The sequence below is a fragment of the Pan troglodytes genome, chromosome 4 (genome assembly GCF_028858775.2).
Source record: "Pan troglodytes isolate AG18354 chromosome 4, NHGRI_mPanTro3-v2.0_pri, whole genome shotgun sequence".
Lineage (NCBI taxonomy): Eukaryota > Metazoa > Chordata > Mammalia > Primates > Hominidae > Pan > Pan troglodytes.
In genome coordinates this window covers 148,179,883-148,189,665 of record NC_072402.2, presented here as the reverse complement: position 1 = coordinate 148,189,665, position 9,783 = coordinate 148,179,883, and positions in this window count along the sequence as shown.

The window sequence follows — 9,783 nt, the reverse complement described above, 5'->3', positions numbered from 1 at the left end:
CTCTGTCTCAAAAAAATAAATAAAATAATAATAATTATTATTTATAAAACAATGAATGAGTGAATGAATGAATGGACACCAACATCCTAACAACATTCTCTCACCCTTATGTCTCTCCCTCGGCAACCCAGATGAACACAGGTGTTCCCCGAATGTCCTGGTACCTAAGACACCCCAATAGACAGCAAGGGAACTGAGAGAGGCAGGCAGATCCCAAGGCCTTGAAACAAGGACAGATGGAAGTGGCAAGGCCTAGAGAAGAGGAGAAAAAGAAAGAAGGGTCGGGCCCAGTGGCTCACGCCTGTAATCCCAGCACTTTGGGAAGCTGAGGCAGGAGGATTGCTTGAGCCCAGGAGTTCAAGATCAGCCTGGGCAACATGGCGAAACCACATCTCTACAAATTAAAAAAGAGAAAAATAAAAAAGGAGGAGGAAGAGAGGAAGGAAAAAGGAGCCCACAGGAAGGAGAGAAGAGGTAGACAAAGAGGGGAGAACTTGTTCAGCATGGTGATAATCCCATTTCTTCTCCTTATTAGTGAAACTAATAATTACTATTAATACCTGGCCCCTCCCCGGCCCTTTCATCCAGGTGGGTGGGGAGGTTTTGAAGATGAAAGTCTGGGGGGCCTCTCTAGATGCAGGTTTCGGGGATTCACAACTACTAATTAAGCTTGGCAGCCCCTCTAGTTCCCTCCCCCACCCCCAGGGATGCTGCGCCACCAGACTCAATGCCTTTCCAGGTGGGACACAGCAGGGAGCTGCTCCCTGGGCTGGGCCTCCTCCTGAGAGGTGTTGAGTAGCTGCAGTTGTGGGGGATGGGGCTGTCAGCCAAGACAGTCATGAGGAGGTGCCGGAAAGAGGAACCTCACACCAGGTGGCTGAGACTCAGGAGCCCTGCCCCCAGCTGAAATTACAGCCCCATCCCTGAGGCTGCCCCTCATCCCACCCCAGGGTCTGTGTGTCTCTGGACCCTGCCAGATGGTAGTGGGGGAAGGGTGCCAAAGGGAGAGGATGCTCCAACCAGACAAAGAGACAGAGCCAGCATATCCAGCTCCTCCGTGTGGCCCCAGGGGCACCGAGTCCTGCTATCTGGCATCCTCAGGGTCTATTTTGTTCCACCTCCCCTCAAAGAGGCCTCCTCTCTCTAGTGGCCATGACTAGCATCAGCCAGCCTGTCCTGCACACCTCCAGTGATGAGGCCTTCACTACCTGCCAGACTGTGGGCTGTGTGAAGGGATCTCATCCAATCCCTTGACATAAAATACAACCTAGAGGCTCCTGAGGTTACATCAGCAGTCCTGAACTTTCCAATAAACTCCAACTGCTTGCCCCATCCTTCTACTAGGATATCACACAGAAGGCTCCAAAAATAGCAGGGCCTGAGCCTGATTCCAGCCTCCACCCAAGTTGTGACCTCCCCCTGGCTCTCCCCACCTTGGTTAATAGCCCCATCATCCACCCGTTGCTCAAGCCTAGAACCTACAATCATCCTCACCCCTCCATCCAATTCATCTGAAAATTCTACAGATTCTGCTTCCAAAGTATCTCTCAGATCTGACCATTGTTCTCCATCTTCACAGCTGCCATCGCGGTCTGAGCCCCCGTCACCTCTCACCAGCATGACCGTCTCCACCTCCTCCTGCTCCCTCTCTTGCTCACCTTCAGCCAATTCTCCAAAGCCAGAGTGGACTTCCGTTTTTTTTAAAATTTATTTTATTTTTATTTTATTTATTTTATTTTTATTTTTTGTAAAGACAAGGTCTTGCTTGCTAAGTTGCCCAGTCTGGACTCAAACTCTTGGGCTCAAGCGATCCTCCCGCCTCAGCCTCCCAAAGTGCTGGGATTACAGGTGCAAGCCATCACTCCTGGCCCAGAGTGGACTTCTAAAGACAAATCAGAACATGTGGCTCCCTGCTTAAAGCTCTTCACTGCCTTCCCATGCAATCAGAATATAATCTACAGTTGGCCGGGCGCAGTGGCTCACGCCTGTAATCCTAACAGTTTGGGAGCCCGGAGCGGGTGGATCATTTGAGGTCAGGAGTTTGAGACCAGCCTGGCCAACATGGTGAAACCCTGTCTCTACTAAAAATACAAAAATTAGCCGGGCGTGGTGGCACGTGCCTGTAATCCCAGCTACCTGGGAGGCAGAGGTTGCAGAGAGCCGAGATCGCGCCACTGCACTCCAGCCTGGGCGACTGAGCAGAACTGTCTCAAAATAATAATAATAATAACAACAACAACGATAATAATAAATCTACACTCCTTGACAAGGCAGGGCCTAGCAGGCCCAGAGGATCTGGCCCCTGCCCTCAGGGACAGCCCTACCACTCTTCTCTCTCCTGGCCCCAGCCCCGCCTCCTTGCAGTTCCTCGGGCTCCTCCCAATTTTGGCAGCCTGTGCACTGCTGTCCTCTCTGCCCCTAAGGCTGCTCCTCCAGCCCTCCTCATGGCTGCACCTCGCACGCTTCAGGTCTCAGCTTCCATATCTCCTCCTGAGCCCTCCCTGTGCCTGAGCCCTGCCCACCTCGAGAGTGAGCCTACCTTGGAATCTTCTCAGGTGTGCGTATTTCCTTCATACCCCTTACCACAATCTCTAATAATAAAGTTATTGGCAGCCTTATCTGTATAACGCCTGGCTGTCTCCCCATTAGGTTGTCCCTTCCGTGGGGAAGGAGACCCATGTCTGTGTTATCCGTTGCTTTATCACTCACCAGTGCCTGGCACACAGTAGGTGCTCAATAAACCCGCTGAATGAATAAACGACTCGGGATCCATGCCCTGGCACTGCCAGCCCATTGGGCTGCCCTGGCACTGCCCTTCCCTTTGGATGGACTGAGCGCAGGCCCTCTGCGAGCTGGCCTGCGGCAGGCAGGGCACACAGAGGCCGGCTGCCATCTTTGTCCACTTCACCACCCTGAACCAGCTGAGTGACCTGGGCGCAGCCCTGACCTCATCCCACTTAAAGCTTCCCGCTGAGTAAAATGAGAATAATAATCTGAGCTCCTGGGGTGTGATGGGACACAAAGGGAGAATGTACATCAAGGCCGTCGTCACATCACAACCACATCCTAGGACGTCCCAACCATCTTCTGGGCTTAGAAACCTCACCCTGCGCCTTCCGCCCACCCTCCACCCTCCACCCTCCACCCTCCACCCTCCACCCTCCACCCTCCACCCTCCACCCTCCACGTGTACCTGCCCCGCCGAGGCGGGTCCTTCCCCTGCAGCAGGGAGATCTGGCGCCATCTAGCGGGCACTTCGGGAAGAGCGGGCGTTCCCCGCCCCTGTATTCCACGCACCGTGGGTGGGGCTGCACCCCGGGACCCCGCCCCGACATTCCTCACTGAGCAGAGTTGGGCCCAGGATCAAACCGAGGATCTGCCTCCGTTGGGTCAGAGCGAGGGAGACCTCTTACCCACCGCCCCCAAGGCCCAGGCCCCAACCTTTGATCTTACCTCCCACCCACCCCCTCCCCTCAGCACAGAGACTTCTCCCGAATCCCTGAATGATCCCAGGTCCCCTTTGATTCAAGACCTTTCCACGTGCTGTTTCGTGAGCTGGGAGTTTTCTTTTTCTTTTCTTTTTTCTTTCTTTTTTTTTTTGAGACAGAGTCTTCCTCTGTCGCCCAGGCTGGAGTGCAGTGGCACGATCTTGGCTCACTGCAAGCTCCGCCTCCCGGGTTGACGCTATTCTCCTGCCTCAGCCTCCTGAGTAGCTGGGACTACAGGCGTCCGCCACGACGCCTGGCTAATTTTTTTATTTTTTTAGTAGAGACGGGGTTTCACCATGTTAGCCAGGATGGTCTCGATCTCCTGACCTCGTGATCCGCCCGCCTTGGCCTCCCAAAGTGCTGGGATTACAGGCGTGAGCCACCGCGCCGGGCCTGAGCTGGGAGTTTTCTCCCACCCTCTTCTTCCTGTCCTGGCTGTCTCCTACTCTCATTTTGGGCCCTCCAGCAAGGCCCCTGAGCAAGCCAGAGCCCTCCGTATCCCCCGTTCCTTACTTTGTCCTTGTTTCTTGCCCATATTCCCTGCTAGACAAAGCCCCTTGGCAGCAGGCCCTGACACGGTCACTGTATGGCGAGTGCTGAGATGACAGGTCCTGGGGCACACAGGGGCTCCCATCAGTTGCTCGCAGACCGTGTGTGAGTCCTGTGAGCACGGGGAGCAGGTGAATTACAGCCCTGGAGGACGAAGCCTGCCGGTCTCTAGAGGGGCATTGCTACAGAGGGAGCCATCTCCAGGCCTTTTGTAGCCCCTCCTCCCCTGGACCCTGGAGGGTGTGCACCTGGCCTAATCCCCAACACACACACCGCCGCGGTCCCTTGTGTGCCACACTTACACACGCAGACTAGCGCTCATGTGTGTTCTGGGGCTCAGACCAGCAATAGACCCATGACTCCACGACAGCTTCACAGCAGCCAACACTTTTGAGAAGGTCCTCCCTCCAAGTCCCAGGACCACCTGGGCCACAGTTGGTGTCTGATTCCTGGCTGTGTGTCTTGGTGAGCAAACTCACCCTCTCTGAGCCACAGCTTCTTCCCACCCTTCCTCTGTTGCATTTGCAAACTACCCTTCAAGGGGAGGAGGGGATAGAGCTCCTGGACAAATGACAGTATGAGCTGCTGCCGAGAATGGGGAGCACGGGGCCTTCCAGGTTGAGCTTGAGGACCCAGGAAAGGGCTTGGCTTCTGCTGCTCCAGGCTAATTCCTTGCTCTTCCTTCACCCAATCAACAGATATTTACAAAACACCTGTACCTGAGGTTACACGAATTGGGCTCTGGAGTCAGACTGCTTGGGCCCAGATCCTGGTGCCCCACTTAGAGCTGTTGACCTTTTACTTTTGTCCTCAGTTATAACGGGGGTGGATTAAACATTTTCTACCTCCTATGGTTGTTGAGAGGAAGCTGCTTGCTTTCCACTTCCGGAATGAGAACTTTCTCCAGCTCCTGCTGCCACATTTCCCCCCACCATCTTCCTTCCTCATTAGCACCTGAGGTGAGCTGTCCACATTCCTGCCTAAAGCCGATGCCTCCACATGCGCAGCAGAGGCCTTTACCTATTGCCTGCTCAATGTCAGGGCTCCGGCATGTTTTTCCTTCACTTCTAGACTATTCCCAGCAGTGTTAAAATATCTGTTATTGATGCAACCTTAAAAAAGAAAAAAAAGAACCTCTTGATCTCACATTCCCGTTCTCCATCTGCCCCCTGGCACACCTCTGCAGAAAAACTCAAGAGCTGTCTATGAAGGAACTGGGCATGGTGGCTCACGCCTGTAATCCCAGCATTTTGGAAGGCCGAGGTGGGAGGACCACTTGAGCCCAGGAGTTCAAGACCAACCTGGGCAACTTAGGGAGACTCAGTATTTAAAGAAAAATGAGGGCCAGGCACGGTGGCTCATGCCTGTAATCCTAGCACTTTGGGAGGCCGAGGTGGGCGAATCACTTGAGGTCAGGAATTCGAGACCAGCCTGGCCAACATGGTGAAACCTCATCTCTACTAAAAATACAAAAATTAGCCGGGTGTGGTGGTGCAAACCTCTAATCCCAGCTATACGAAGGCTGAAGCATGAGAATCGCTTGAACCTGGGAGGCAGAGGTTGCACTCAAGCCTGGGCAACAGAGTGAGACTCTGTCTCAAAAATAAGAAAATTTTAAAAATTAAAATAATAATAATAATAATTGGGCCAGGCATTCTGGCTCACACCTGTAATCCCAGCACTTTGGGAGGCCAAGGTGGGCAGATCTTGAGGTCAAGAAATTGAGACCATCCTGGCCAACATGGTGAAACCTCTTCTCTACTAAAAATACAAAAATTAGCTGGGTGTGGTGGCGTGTGCCTGTAATCCCAGCTACTCAGGAGGCTGAGGCACGAGAATTACTTGAACCCAGGAGGCGGAGATTGCAGTGAGCTGAGATCACACCACTGCACTCCAGCCTGGTGACAGAGAGGGATTCTATCTTAAAATAAATAAATAAATAAATATTGGAAAGAGCTGTCCAAGAGGTGTGGACCTCCCTCTCTTACTGCATTCACACTTTTGCACTCCCGCCACCCAGCCCCCCAATCAAGCTGCTGTTGTCAAAGTCCCCAGTATTTCATGTTGCTACATCCAACGGTCATCCTCAGCCCTTGTTATCCTTGACCTCTAAGCGCGATGGCACAGGTGCACACTCCCTTCTGCTTGATTGCATTTCTCCAGTTGCCTCCTGGATGTGCCCTCTCCTGGTCTCCTTTCATTTCTGTTCATGGCTTATTTTCTTGGCTCCCTCCTTCTCTTATCCCCATGCTCTCAACGCTCAGTCCTTAGCCTCTTCTTTATCTACACGCAGCCCCTTGGCGGGACTCGTGATTAAAATCAGTCTTGTGATTTTAAATACCATCTGTATGCTGGAGACTCCCAAATTTACACCTCCAGCCCTGATCCACTTCTCAATTCCAGATTCATCTATCTCAGCTGTTATTCTGACAGCTCCACTCGGATATGTAATAAACAGCTCAAACTCACGCCTACAAGTGGGCATCTGATCTTCCCCTAAAAACCTCCTCCACCCTCTGCCTTCCCTACCCCAGCTGAGGGCAACTCCATCCTTCTGGTTCCTCCAGCCATAAATGCTAGAATCATCTTTGACAACACTCTTTTCCCATGCCCCATGTCTAGTTTAATCTATCAGTAAATCCTGTTGGATCCATTTTCTCATTTTCTTTTTCTTTTTCTTTCTTTTTTTTTTTTTTTTTTTGAGACAGAGTCTCACTCTGTCACCCAGGCTGGAGTGCAGTGGTACGATTTCAATCTCTGCCTCCTGGGTTCCAGCGATTCTCATGCCTCAGCCTTCCAAGTAGCTGGGAGTATGGGTGCGCGCTACCATGCCCAGATAATTTTTGTATTTTTTGTAGAGATGGGGTTTTGCCATGTTAGCTAGGCTGATCTCGAACTCCTGACCTCAATTGATCCACCCACCTTGGCCTCCCAAAGTGCTGGGATTATAGGCGTGAGCCACTGCACTCGGCCACCATTTTCACTTGATCTTAGCCAAAAGGCCGAGAAGCGATTGGCCCCCATTTTCAAAAAAACCAAATATTAGCAACTTCTTTCTACCTCTACCGATGCCTCCTCCGTCTTAGCTACCAATATCTTTCACTTGCTTTATTGCAAAAGCCTCCTAACCGTCATCCTTGCTTCTACTTTTGCCCCTCACCCCACCCCACAGAGCACCCAGAGTGCACCTATTAAAACAGAAGTCAGTTCTGTCACCCTCTGCTTAAAACTTTCCAGTGGCTCCACTCAGTAAAAGCCAATGAACTCTAAGGCCTACATGGTCTACACAATCTCTCTCCATCCCCAGTGACCTCTCGTCACATCTCCTCACCTGCCTGCCCTGGCTCACCCCATACCAGCCACCCTGGCCTCCTTGCTGTCCCTAGAACATGCCAGTCATACTCCCGCCTCTAGGCTTTGCACATACTGCTCCCTCTGCCCATAACCATCTTCCCTTAGATACCTGCAAGGCTGACTCCCTCTCCCACCTTGTGGGGAAAAGAGAGATCAGACCATTACTGTGTCTATGTAGAAAGAAGTAGACATAAGAGACTCCATTTTGTTCTGTACTAAGAAAAATTTTTCTGCCTTGAGATGCTGTTAATCTGTAACCCTACCCCCAACCCTGTGCTCGCAGAAACATGTGCTGTGTCCACTCAAGGTTTAATGGATTTAGGGCTATGCAGGATGTGCTTTGTTAAACAAATGCTTGAAGGCAGCATGCTTCTTAAAAGTCATCATCAATCCCTCATCTCAAGTACCCAGGGACACAAAACACTGCGGAAGGCTGCAGGGACCTCTGCCTAGGAAAGCCAGATATTGTCCAAGTTCTCCCCATGTGATAGTCTGAAATATGACCTCGTGGGAAGGGAAAGACCTGACCGTCCCCCAGCCTGATACCCGTAAAGGGTCTGTGCTGAGGAGGATTAGTAAAAGAGGAAGGCCTCTTTGCAGTTGAGGTAAGAGGAAGGCATCTGTCTCCTGCTCGTCCCTGGGCAATGGAATGTCTCGTTGTAAAACGCAATTGTATATTCCATCTACTGAGATAGGAGAAAACCGCCTTAGGGCTGGAGGTGAGACATGCTGGCGGCAATACTGCTCTTTAATGCACCGAGATGTTTATGTATGTGCACATTAAAGAACAGCACCTTTTTCTTAACCTTGTTTATGACACAGAGACATTTGTTCACACGTTTTCCTGCTGACCCTCTCCCCACTATTACCCTATTGTCCTGCCACATCCCTCTCTCCGAGATGGTAGAGATAATGATCAATAAATGCTGAAGGAACTCAGAGACCGGTGTCGTCGCGGGTCCTCCGTATGCTGAGCGCCAGTCCCCTGGCACTCTTTCTCTATACTTTGTCTCTGTGTCTCTTTCTTTTCTCAGTCTCTCATCCCACCTGACGAGAAACACCCACAGGTGTGGAGGGGCAGGCCACCCCTTCACCACCTCACAGCTCTGCTCAAATCACTCCTCAGCAAGGCTGCCTGGCCCTCTCTGTTTAATTCAGCCACCCACCCCACCCCTTTCCTCAGACCTTCAGTACCCTTCGCCCAGCCTTTTTCTTTCTTCTTCTTCTTTTTCTTTGAGATGGAGTTTCACTCTTGTCGCCCAGGCTGGAGTGCAACAGCGCGATCTCAGCTCACTGCAACCTCCGCCTCCCAGGTTCAAGCTATTCTCGTGCTTCAGCCCCCCAAGTAGCTGGGATTACAGGCACCTGCCACCACCCCCAGCTAATTTTTGTATGTTTAGTAGTGACGGGGTTTCACCATGTTGGCCTGGTTGGTCTCAAACTCCTGACCTCAGGTGATCTGCCCACCTGAGCCTTGCAAGGTGCTGGGATTACAGGCGTGAGCCACCACACCTGACCAACTTTTTCTTCTTTCCACGGGACTGACCACTTTCTAACAAAATAGAAAGCTTACATAGACATTATGTCTGCCCTTCCTTCCACAATGTAGACTTTGAGAGGGTAGGGACCATTGTTTTTGTCACTGATGTATCCCAAGTATTTACAATGTCAGACACATCCTAGGTGCTCAGTGAGTGCTCCCTGAGTGAGTGTGTGAGCTCTGAGAGGGGAGGGTAAGCACACCCCTGTGCTGGCAGTGTTGACAGCGCAGGGGTGCGGTGGGGTGGGGAACGCAGACATGGCAACAGGGAGGTGAGGCCCCACGGAAAGTGGCTGTGCTGCCCCTCCAGCCTCAGCCCCCATTCCTCTTCCCTTATTCACAACACCCCAGTACTACTGGCCATTTTTTAATTCCTTGAGTTCTCCAAACACCTACCCACCTCAGGGCCTTTGCATATTCTATTCTCCCTGCCCAGACCATTCTTCACACCTTCATGTAGCTAATTCCTACTCTACTTTCAAGTCTCAGTTCAAATGCCATGATTGTATCTCAGTGCCTGACAAAGAGTAAGCGTCCAATAAAGGTACAGGTTTTTGGCTGGGTGCGGTGGCTCATGCCTGTAATCCTAGCACTTTGGGAGGCCGAGGCGGGTGGATCACCTGAGGTCAGGAGTTCAGGATCAGCCTGGACAACATGGTGAAACCCCGTCTCAATTAAAAATACAAAAAATTAGCCAGGTGTGGTGGAGGGCGCCTGTAATCCCAGCTACTTGGGAGGCTGAGGCAGGAGAATTGCTCGAACCCGGGAGGCGGAGGTTGTGGTGAGCCGAGATCGTGCCACTGCACTCCAGCCTGGGCGACAGAGTGAGACTCTGTCTCAAAACACAGAAGA